The following is a 10,789-nucleotide window of genomic DNA, read 5'->3' on the forward strand; positions in this document are numbered from 1 at the left end:
AAGGAGGGGGGGGGGGGGGTTTTATGCTAAGTTAAAAAAAAAAATAATATAGGGGTGAATACATCCTGCCTACTATTCCCATAACTGAACTATTTTAGGGACTTACAATAAAGCTTACCACGCATTACAATATGACAGTACATTCTCCTTTAATTTGGCTATACATGGCTCGAATTTGATCTGTGGGTGACTCTGTCGGCACGAACTGACTCAACAAACTTCATCTAAAAAACCGAAGGAGGTGACAAATTGTCAGACGAACTGTGACTGCAATCTATCAGATGCACCCACTCTTCTGCTATTCTAGCAGTCCCAGGTGTCATGGCTGAATAAATACATCACAGATGTCCCATGCATCCCAATGCAGGCAGGCTCATGCATGTCAATTGTGACACAGCGACTGCATGGACATAGCTGCTGCCCCCAATTTCACAGCCATACGGGTGTGTGTGTGTCCCCGAAATCGAACTTAATTCAGGGGACATACACCCGCATCCACAAGGCTGTCAAATTGGAAGCAGCGGCTGCAGCATCCCAAGTGACATGAATAGGACTGCCCTTGCTGCCCCTCTGAAAAGCAATCCACAGAAAATACATCACCTCCAGTTTCTGTGTTTAGATCTGTGCACCTGTTCCTACCTGCATGTCTGACTGTCCATAGAGCTTTTGGTCTGCATGCGCTTCTATGGGCTGCCTGCATGCAGCTCCAAGGTGGATGCACACAGAGGCTAAGAATAAAGGATGGGTCACTGCGCCTGTCTTAATGAGCCCTTCAAGGTAACATGGAATCTCCAGTTATATCTGAAATGACATTTTCTTTTCAGCTGCAACAGAATCCTGGGATTTCTGAACTGACTTTGTATACTAACAATGATCCAGCTCATAAAAACAAACAAATGGCACTTACTGTAGTACTTACTGTACTTCTCAGGTGGTCCGCCACGCACACAGAGCCCAGCAAGGTGTAACGTTCTTTGTTCCGTAGGATCTGCTCTCCAGGTGTGTCTTGGCTTTTCTAAGCTGAGAAAGGGACGCTCTCCTGGGAAGTCATTCTTCCAGCCAGCTCCCTGGAAGGAAGGAAGGACAGCACTTCCAAGACGATGACTGAAGCCTCAAAATACAAAAAGCAGAAGCTGCCTATGAAAGCAGAAGGGGAGGAGGGAGGAGAACTTCCTGCTTCGAAATTCTTGTCAGAGTGAGAGGGCAGGACAGAGTTTCAGGTGACATGGATCCTCCCTCCATGCAGTCTGCTGGGCTGACATCAGTGTTATGGTGTGTGCAGGTATAGGGCTCAGCAGGGTCAGGTGTGTCTGTGCTCAACTAGGAGGAGAAACCTTTCACTATATACTATAGACATATGCACCACACAATCATGGTGCATGGACTAACTTATATAATAGGTGGCTCAGTGGTTAGGACTTGTGCCTTGCAGCACTGGTTCCAATCCCAGCCAGGACACTACCTGCATGGAGTTTGCATATTCTTACCGTGCTTGTGTGGGTTTCCTCTGTGGACTTCAGTTTCCTCTCATACTCAAAACAAATACTGCTGGGTTAATTGGCTCACATGAGTGCACCCACGCTGGCTACTTCACCTCTCAGAGCCCTTTCACACTGAGGCACCTGAAAAGCTCACAAAAGCCTATTCCCATTGAAATCAAGAATGCTTTCACACTGAGGCACCTGAAAAGCTCACAAAAGCCTATTCCCATTGAAATCAATGAATGCTTTCACACTGAGGCAGTGCGGTGCAAGAAATCCTGCAAGCTGCATCTTTGGAGCGCTATAAAAAGCGCCTAAAAACCGACCCTCTCCATTGAAATAAATTGGGAGCGCCTCAAAATGGTTCTTGAAGCAGTTTTTGAGTCATGTGTCTATAAAAAAAGTACACCACTAACGCCTCAAAAGCGCTCAGAGTTTAACCACTTGCCGACCGCCTGCCATAGTATTACTGCGGCAGGGCACTCGGCTGCGTCCAGTCACACTACATGACTGGAGTGCACGTGGTTTAGACACAGCCGGAGGCGGGCCGCAGGAGGAGCGGCGGCGATTGCTGCTGCCCTCCCGCAATCGTTGGAGAAACCGGGAGAAGTACCGCCTGCTTATGTAAACAAAACAGGAGGATCTTCTGTCAGACAGGCAGGGATAGGTCAGCAGTTTCAGCTAAGCTGACACTGCGATCTCTCTGTGCCTGTCACAGAACCCCCCCACAGTGAGTAAGCACTTTAGGTCCCTTTCACACATACGGTCCGTTCAGTTCATCAGTTCAGTCACGTCAAAATGTATCAGTTTTCCATCCATTTTTCATTCGTTTTTTTCATCAGTTGTCATCCGTTTTTCGTCAGTTGTCATCCGTTTTTCATCAGTTGTTATCTGTTTTTCATCCGTTGTCATCCGTTTTTCGTCAGTTGTTATCCGTTTTTCATCAGTTGTTATCTGTTTTTCATCCGTTTTTCGTCAGTTGTTATCCGTTTTTCGTCAGTTGTTATCTGTTTTTCATCCGTTGTCATCCGTTTTTCGTCAGTTGTTATCCGTTTTTCATCAGTTGTTATCCGTTTTTCATCAGTTGTCATCCGTTTTTCGTCCGATCCGTTTTTTTGACGGATGAAAAATAGGGCATTCATCCGTTCAAAAAAACGGACATTGACGGAAGCGGATGAAAACGGATGTTAACTGATGATCATCCGTTGTCATCCGATTTTACATAGAGATACATTGATGTCCGTTTTTCATCCGTCAACGGATGGATGAAAAACGGACAGCATGTGTGAAAGGGGCCTAAGGCATACATTTAACCCCTTTGATCACCCCCAGTATTAACCCCTTCCCTGCCAGTGTCATTTATACAGTAACAGTGCATATTATTTAGCACTGATTACTGTATTAATGTCACTGGTCCCCAAAAAGTGTCAAAAATGTCAGTCAGGGGTCCGATCTGTCCACCACAATGTCGCAGTCCCTCTAAAAATCGCTGATCGCCGCCATTACTAATGAGAAAAAAAATTAATAAAAAGTCCAAAAATCTATCCCGTAGTTTGTAAACGCTAAAACTTTTGCGCAAACCAATTAAAATACGCTTTTTGGGATTTTTTTTTACCAAAAATATGTAGCAGAATACAAATTGGCCTAAACTGATAAAAAAATTTGATTTAAACATTTTTTTATTGGGAATGTTTTATAGCAGAAAGTCAAAAATATGGCGTTTTTTTTTTTCAAAATTGTCGCACTTTTTTGGTTTATAGCGCAAAATCTAAAAACCGCACAGATGATCAAATACCACCAAAAGAAAGCTCTATTTGTGGGGGAAAAAAGGACATTAATTGTATTTGGGTACAGTGTCGCACGACCGCGCAATTTTCCATTAAAATAACGCAGTGCCAAATCACAAAAAATGGCCTGGTCAATAAGGGGGTAAAACCTTCCGGGGGTGAAGTTGAAGCTTAGAACCCTTTCACATTGAGGCGCTTGAAAACTGCCTGTAAAACGCTGAACTCTTTTGCAACGCTTTTTAGGCACTTCCCATTCATTTCAATTGAGAGGGGTGTTTTTGAGGTGCTTTTTTTTTAGCTCTCTAAAGCTACTGCTTGCAGGATTTTTTTCACTACCTCAGTGTGAAATCGTTTTAATCTGCTGTTTTTTTTTTTTTTTAGGACCTGCAAGGTAAAGGCATAATGTGCTAGTTTGCATTGCATACTAGCACATTATGTGAACCTTACCTGAAAACGAAGCCCTCTGGTGTTGCGGTGCAATGGCTGGAGGCAGCGTCTATCTTCACACGGTATTCTTTCCGGGTTTGCGGACTCCAGTTGTGTGACAGGCCGGAGCTGCGATGACGTCACTCCCACGCATGCGCGGGAGAGCCAAAATTCACGGCACAGGTATCTGAAGTAACTGCACGGGTGGCTATTCCTTCAGAATGAATGTGCTGATGATGTCATCGGCTGCATGTAATTATCTCCTAAACAGTGTACGTTTAGGAGATATTTACAGTACCTATAGGTAAACCTATAATAAGGCTTACCTATAGGTACAAATTACACACAGGAGTTTACTTCCTTTTGAAAGCATTCATTGATTTTTATGACAATAGGTTTTTACTTTTCAGGCGCTTTTTTTTAGTGCCAAAGTGCTTGAAAAGCGTACCAATGTGAAAGGGCTCTTTGGCTCCATTCACACCTGAGCGTGTCATTTTTCAGGTGTTATTTTGGGAGTTTTTTAGGCATTTTTTTTGGACGTTTTTTGCAGGTGTTGGGAGGCAGGCATTGACATCTGACCAAAATTGCTTGTAATCTGCCAAAAAAGAAGCTCGTGAACTTTTTTGAGCTTCAGGCATTTTGCTTCAGGCGACATAACGCTTATATATATGAACGGGGCCATTTAAATGAATGGGATTTTGCTTGTGCGTTTTGAAACTTCAGAGATGAGCGTTTTAGGAGCTGAGAAACGCTTAAGTGTGAACAGGGCCTTAAGCAGAAGTCCAGCCTAACACCTTAAATTCTCCCCTGCAATCATTACTGTGAGCGGAGTTCAGCTTTATGTGTCAAAATTAAAAAAATCCCAGTTTTTCTACCTTTATTTTGCAGTTTTCAGTGCTGTCACATGACTGCAATCCCTCTTCCTGCTGAGTCCAAGAGCAGCAAGTGGGTGTGGTTACTGAAAGCCAGTGACATCACTTCCAGGGAGGGGCCCTGTTCCTGTGTAGTGGGCAGTGAGCGTATACAGAATGGGAGGAGCTTATCATAGATTCCCACCCAGTGTTCTCTCATCAGTAAGGATGCATTGTATATCCTAATTCATGAGAACATGAAGAAATAAAAAAAAAAAAAAAAGAGGCAATCACACAGGACATGGGGGGGCTGGACTTTGAGTGAAGACTACCATAGGAGAAGGAAGCTGGACACGGGGGGACGACTGTCAGTGTAGCAGGAAGTGCTCGGGGGTCTCCGCTCACAGTCTACAATGATCATAGTACAGGCAACCACACTAAGTCAACGTTTCCACTAGTGCAACTTGTCATGCGACTTCAGACACACTAAGTCGCATGACAAGTCGCACCCAATTGATTTCAATGGCACCCGTTCCCATCTATGCAACTTTGAAACTCAGCAACTTTGGAAAGGTACCTGCACTACTTTGATGCAACTTTTGATATGACTTTGATCCAGAGAGTGTAAAGTTGGATCAAAGTCGCACTCTAAATCGCACAACTTTGGGGTCGCAATAGTGGAAACATAGACTAAAGCTTTGTCTCCGCTATTGTGACTTGTCATGCGACTTTGTACGTCCACAGCCTATTGATTTCAGGGGCACCTGTTCCCATTGATGCGAAAATCAGTGACCTTGAAAAGGTACCTGCACTAATTTGATGCAACTGTTGATGCGACTTTGATCCTGAGAGTGTAAAGTTGGATCAAATCTGCATCAAAGTCGCACTCTAAAGTCACACTTTAGCCTAGGGGCTACGTTTCCACTAGTGAAACTGTTGTGCGATTTAGAGTGCGACTTTGAGCTCACCTTTGATCCAACTTTACACTCTCTGGATTAAAGTTGCATCAAAGTAGTGCAGGCACCTTTTCAAAGTCGCTGATTTTCAAAGGCACATAGATGGGAACAGGCGCCATTGAAATCAATAGGCTGTGATTTGTCATGCGACTTTGTGTCCAAAGTCGCATGACAAGTCGCACTAGTGGAAACGGAGCCTAAAACTCGTTATTTACATGTAATGAGCCATAGAAATGGATCTGTATCCTTACAAACTTTCACAAATGTTCTTTCGTACTTTTATTTCTTTTATATATTTTGCGCCGGTCATGTGATCTCTCTTATAAATTTTATTTGGGTACAGCGTCACACAGCTGCGCAATTGTCAGTTAAAGTAACGCAGTGCCATATTGCAAAAAAATGGCCTGGTCATTAAGGGGGAGTAATCCTTCTGGAGCTGAAGTGGTTAAAGTGGTTCTAAAGTCGAGGATTTTTTTTTGTATCTCAATGCATTCTATGTATTAAATTAAAAAAACCTTCTGTGTGCAGCAGCCCCCCTTACCTGAGCACAATCTAGATCCAGCAATGTTGCATGAGAGTTTCGGCTGTCCGGGACTCCGTTCCTCATTGGCTGAGACAGCAGCGGGACGCCATTTGCTCCTGATGCTGTCAATCAAAGTCAAGGAGCCAATGAGGAGAGGGAGGGGGCAGGGCTGAGCCATGGCTCAGTGTCTGAATGGACACACTTGGCTCAGGTGCCCCCATAGCAAGCTGCTTGCTCTGGGAGCACTCAGAAGGAGGGAGGGGCAAGAAGCACCTGCGAGGAACCCAAGAAGAGGAGGATCTGGGCTGCTCTGTGCAACACCACTGCACAGAGCAAGTAAGTATAACATGTTTGTTATTTCTAAAGGGAAAAGAAAACAAGACTTTAGTATCACTTTAAAGTAGAACCAAAGGTAAAACTTATTTTAAAAATTTGGATAGCATTGAGAGGGATTAGAACCCCTGTCAGCCTGTCTGTGCCCCAGTTAGGGAGATTCATCCTAGTTGTCCTGTTTACCTTTATCACAGAGCCTGAAAGCAAAAGAAAAACCCACACTTTGAGTTGTCACCAGAATAGGAATAGAGAGCAAATCTTGTAATGGGAACACTGGTGACAAGGCATTTCCTCAATTTGGAAGAATTGCTTCCCACTTCCTGTTTTAGGTACAGGAGAGGAAGTGAAGGGAAATCCCCAATAGGACACAAAAAAACAGGGGTTATAGGCCCTCCGTAATTCTATCCAAAATGGGAAGAAAAACGTTTTGCCTTTAAACTTGATTCACACTGGTGCGATTTCTGATGCAAATTAAAACTCACAGAATCACATGACAATGGAAATCCCATTGTTTTCAATGGTAGCTATTCACATCAATGTGATTTAGCAAAGATCAATTTTGGAACTAGTTTGGTGGGATTGCGGCACCATTTTGTCCCTAAAGACTTCAATGGAAATGCAGAGAAATCACATGTAGATTCAATCCTTCATGGTTTTGTTGTTAAACCTCAGGAAAATACTGGTAATTGAAAAGTAGTATTAGTAGTCCCATTACATACAGTATCTCACAAAAGTAAGTACACCCCTCACATTTTTGTAAATATTTTATGATATCTTTTCATGTGACAACACTGAAGAAATGACACTTTGCTACAATGTAAAGTAGTGAGTGTACAGCTTGTATAACAGTGTAAATGTGCTGTCCCCTCAAAATAACTCAACTCACAGCCATTAATGTCTAAACCGCTGGCAACAAAAGTGAGTACTCATGCAGCCCCAGACCATGACACTCCCTCCACCATGCTTGACTGTAGGCAAGACACACTTGTCTTTGTACTCCTCACATGGTTGCCACCACACAAGCTTGACACCATCTGAACCAAATAACTTGATCTTGGTCTCATCAGACCACAGGACATGGTTCCAGTAATCCGTGTCCTTAGTCTGCTTGTCTTCAGCAAACTGCAGGCTTTCTTATGCATCTTCTTTAGAAGAGGCTTCCTTCTGGGATGACAGCCATGCAGACCAATTTGATGCAGTGTGCGGCGTATGGTCTGAGCACTGACAGGCTGACCCCCCCACCCCTTCAACCTCTAAAGCAATGCTGGCAGCACTCATACATCTATTTCCCAAAGACAACCTCTGGATATGACGCTGAACATGTGCACTTAACTTCTTTGGTCGACCATGGCAAGGCCTGTTCTGAGTGGAACCTGTCCTGTTAAACCGCTGTATGGTCTTGGCCACCATGCTGCAGCTCACTTTCAGGGTCTTGGCAATCTTCTTATAGCCTAAGCCATCTTTATGAAGAGCAACAATTCTTTTTTTCAGATCCTCAGAGAGTTCTTTGCCATGAGGTGCCATGTTGAACTTCCAGTGACCAGTATGAGAGAGTGAGACCGATAACACCAAATTTAACACACCTGCTCCCCATTCACACCTTAGACCTTGTAACACCAGTGAGTCACATGACACTGGGAAGGGAAAATGGCTAATTGGGCGCAAATTCCACATTTTACCTTAGGGGTGTACTCACTTTTGTTACCAATGGTTTAGACATTAATGGCTGTGTTGAGATATTTTGAGGAAACAGTAAATTTACACTGTTATACAAGCTGTACACTCACTACTTTACATTGTAGCAAAGTGTCATTTCTTCAGTCTTGTCACATGAAAAGATATAACAAAATATTTACAAAAACGAGAGGGGTGTACTCACTTCTGTGAGATATTGTAACTTTTAAGGATTATTTTCCCAGCAAGGGAATCCCCTCTGTTCAGAGGCCCAGCCCTGGGTGGATGCACTGCCAACTTCATTATCAATCCCACTCTTCCATTTATAGCGAAGGTTCTGGTTCCCTTCTATACCTCCAGGGTTAGCGCAATATCCTGTTCGAGAGGCCCATTTCTCATAACCCTCCAAAAGACAGCTACACATTGTTTTCAAAATATCTAATTGCTTTGGCTATAGGGCTGATGTTAGTCGGGCCACTAGCGATCCTGCTCAGGGCTGCTGCTAGAAATCACGGGGCCCCCTACAGCCTACCTGGCAGGGCCCCCCCCCCCCCAAATATGTAAAGACAATATTTTCACTTAAAATACACACGGACACAAGCATAACAGAGAACCTGTGTGAATTTGCCCTTTTAAATATTTTTTTACATTTTTTTTTTTAAAAAAGTTATCTTTTTTTTTAAAAGGTAAAAATGTTTACAATTATTTTATTTTACAATTTATTTTACATTTTTTATTAGAATGTTTTATTGTTTTTTTTTTTTTTACAGGACAGGGAGGAAGTCTGTGGGAGGGAGGAAGTCTGCGGGAGGGAGGGGGGGATGGCACAGTGAAAGGGGGGCACACGGGGGGGGGGGCGTGTGGATCAGAAACAGGCAGAACGGGGAGGGGGATTGTTGTCAGAGAAGCAATTAAAAGAATGATGCCCTGTGCCTCTCCCTGCAGCAGGTGAAAGCTGGCAGAAGGGGGAAAAACTGGCTTTCAACTGCTGCAGACAGCCGCAGAGGGCTTTCTTCTGTAACTGCCTGACCACACCAATTCCCCATGCTAGTGGGGCCCCTCTGTGTGCCCGGGCCCCCTACAGGAGGACTGGTGGCCCCCCCTATCAGCGGCCCTGATCCTGCTGCTGGCAATTTGTCAAAATCGCCAGCGGCAGAATCACTAAGAATCTGCCTGCTTGTCTCTATGATGTCGAGAGATGTCCCTCCCATCACTAGCAATAGAGATTGAGCAGCGTTCAGGCCAGCAACAGCGAGTGACATCTTAGCTACAGAGAGAACAGTTCCATTGGGACAGACAAGCAGCTCTTTAGTGATCCTGCCTCTGCCTGCCTCTAGTGGCGGAATTGCTTGTCTGAAATCAACTGACTCCATTATGGATCTGTGAGCCACTAACAGACTTCAGACCTGTTGCTGCTGATCCTCAAAAGTCACACAGCTAGACACCAATCAAAAACTGTTAATATTGGTTTTACTTTAACCACTTACCCACTGGGCACTTAAACCCCCTTCCTAACCAGACCAATTTTCATCTTTCAGTGCTCTTACATTTTGAATGACAATTACTCAGTCATGCAACACTGTACCCATATGAAACAAATAGCGTTTTCTTTTGGTAATATTTAATCCTCACTGGGTTTTTTATTTTTTGCCCGAAAGGCCCGAAAATATTTTAAAAAAAAACTGCATTTTTCTTTGTTTGGGTTTTATGATTTTGCAAATTTAGTCATTTTCCTTCATACATTTTGGCCAACAGTTATATTGCTACATATCTTTCGTAAAAAAAAAAACAAATAAATATATATTATTAGGTCTTTGTGAAGGTTATAGAGTGTACAAGCTATGGTGCCAATCATTGAAAAGTGATCACACCTGATGTATTGTTGGCCTGTCTCATTTCTCGAGACACTAAGGGCTCTTTCACACGGGCGGTCCGATCAGATCCGCCTGTCAGTTTTTTAGGCGGATCTGATCGGATCCTCCATGCAGCTCTATGGGGCAGCGGGTGTCAGCGGAGGTCACCTCCGCTGACACCCGCTGCCCTCCGCATCCGATCCTGTGCTGAAATCTGGACGGATGGAAACCCTATTTTTCCATCCGTTCAGTAATCGGAGCGGAGTGGATCTGATGAGAGCGGACAAGCGGTCCGCTCTCATCCGATCCCCCATAGAGGGCAGCGGGTGCTGAGACACCTCCCTCTCCGCTCTGCAAGCGGAGACGGAGCTGTCATCCGCCCGGCTCAGCGGGGATCGCGGATCGATCCCCGCTGAGCAACACGGATCCGCCTGCAGAGGCGGACCGTGTGAAAGAGCCCTAACAGGCCAGGAAAGTACAAATTTCCCCCAAATGACCCCTTTTTTGGAAAGTAGACATTCCAAGGTATTTAGTAAGAGGCATGGTGAGTTTTTTTGAAGTTGTAATGTTTTCCCTCAATTCTATGCAAAATTATTTTTTTCCATAAAATTGTCATATTACAAAGTTATTTCTCACACACTGTATAGGCATACTTGCAACTACACCCCAAAATATATTCTGCTACTCCTCCTGAGTATGGCGATGCCACATGTGTGAGACTTTTACACAGCCTGGCCACATACAGAGGCCCAACATTCAAGTAGCACCTCCAGGCATTCTAGGAGCATAAATTACAACCTATCACACTTTTGAAGGCTCTGAAACACCAGGACAATGGAAACCCCAAGAAAATTACCTCATTTTGGAAAGCAAACACCCAAACACATAATCTAGGAGGCATAATG

At 44.1% G+C, this 10,789-nt stretch overlaps 1 protein-coding gene across 2 annotated transcripts in view; it reads right to left on the bottom strand.

Annotated features, from left to right (window-relative positions):
• IRF5 (interferon regulatory factor 5) overlaps positions 1-1,164 on the bottom strand; it is an 82,043-nt gene extending 80,879 nt beyond the window's left edge. Inside the window, exon 1 of one of the 2 annotated variants that reach the window (XM_082254328.1) lies at positions 920-1,164. The gene's annotated coding sequence lies outside the window, so the exon portion shown is untranslated. Of the gene's footprint in view, positions 1-907 lie in introns of both variants that reach the window. The other variant, XM_082254327.1, reaches the window with a different exon arrangement.
• Positions 1,165-10,789: the final 9,625 nt, after the last annotated feature.

Source organism: Pelophylax lessonae (genome assembly GCF_965119305.1).
Source record: "Pelophylax lessonae genome assembly, chromosome: 4".
Taxonomy (NCBI): Eukaryota; Metazoa; Chordata; class Amphibia; order Anura; family Ranidae; genus Pelophylax; species Pelophylax lessonae.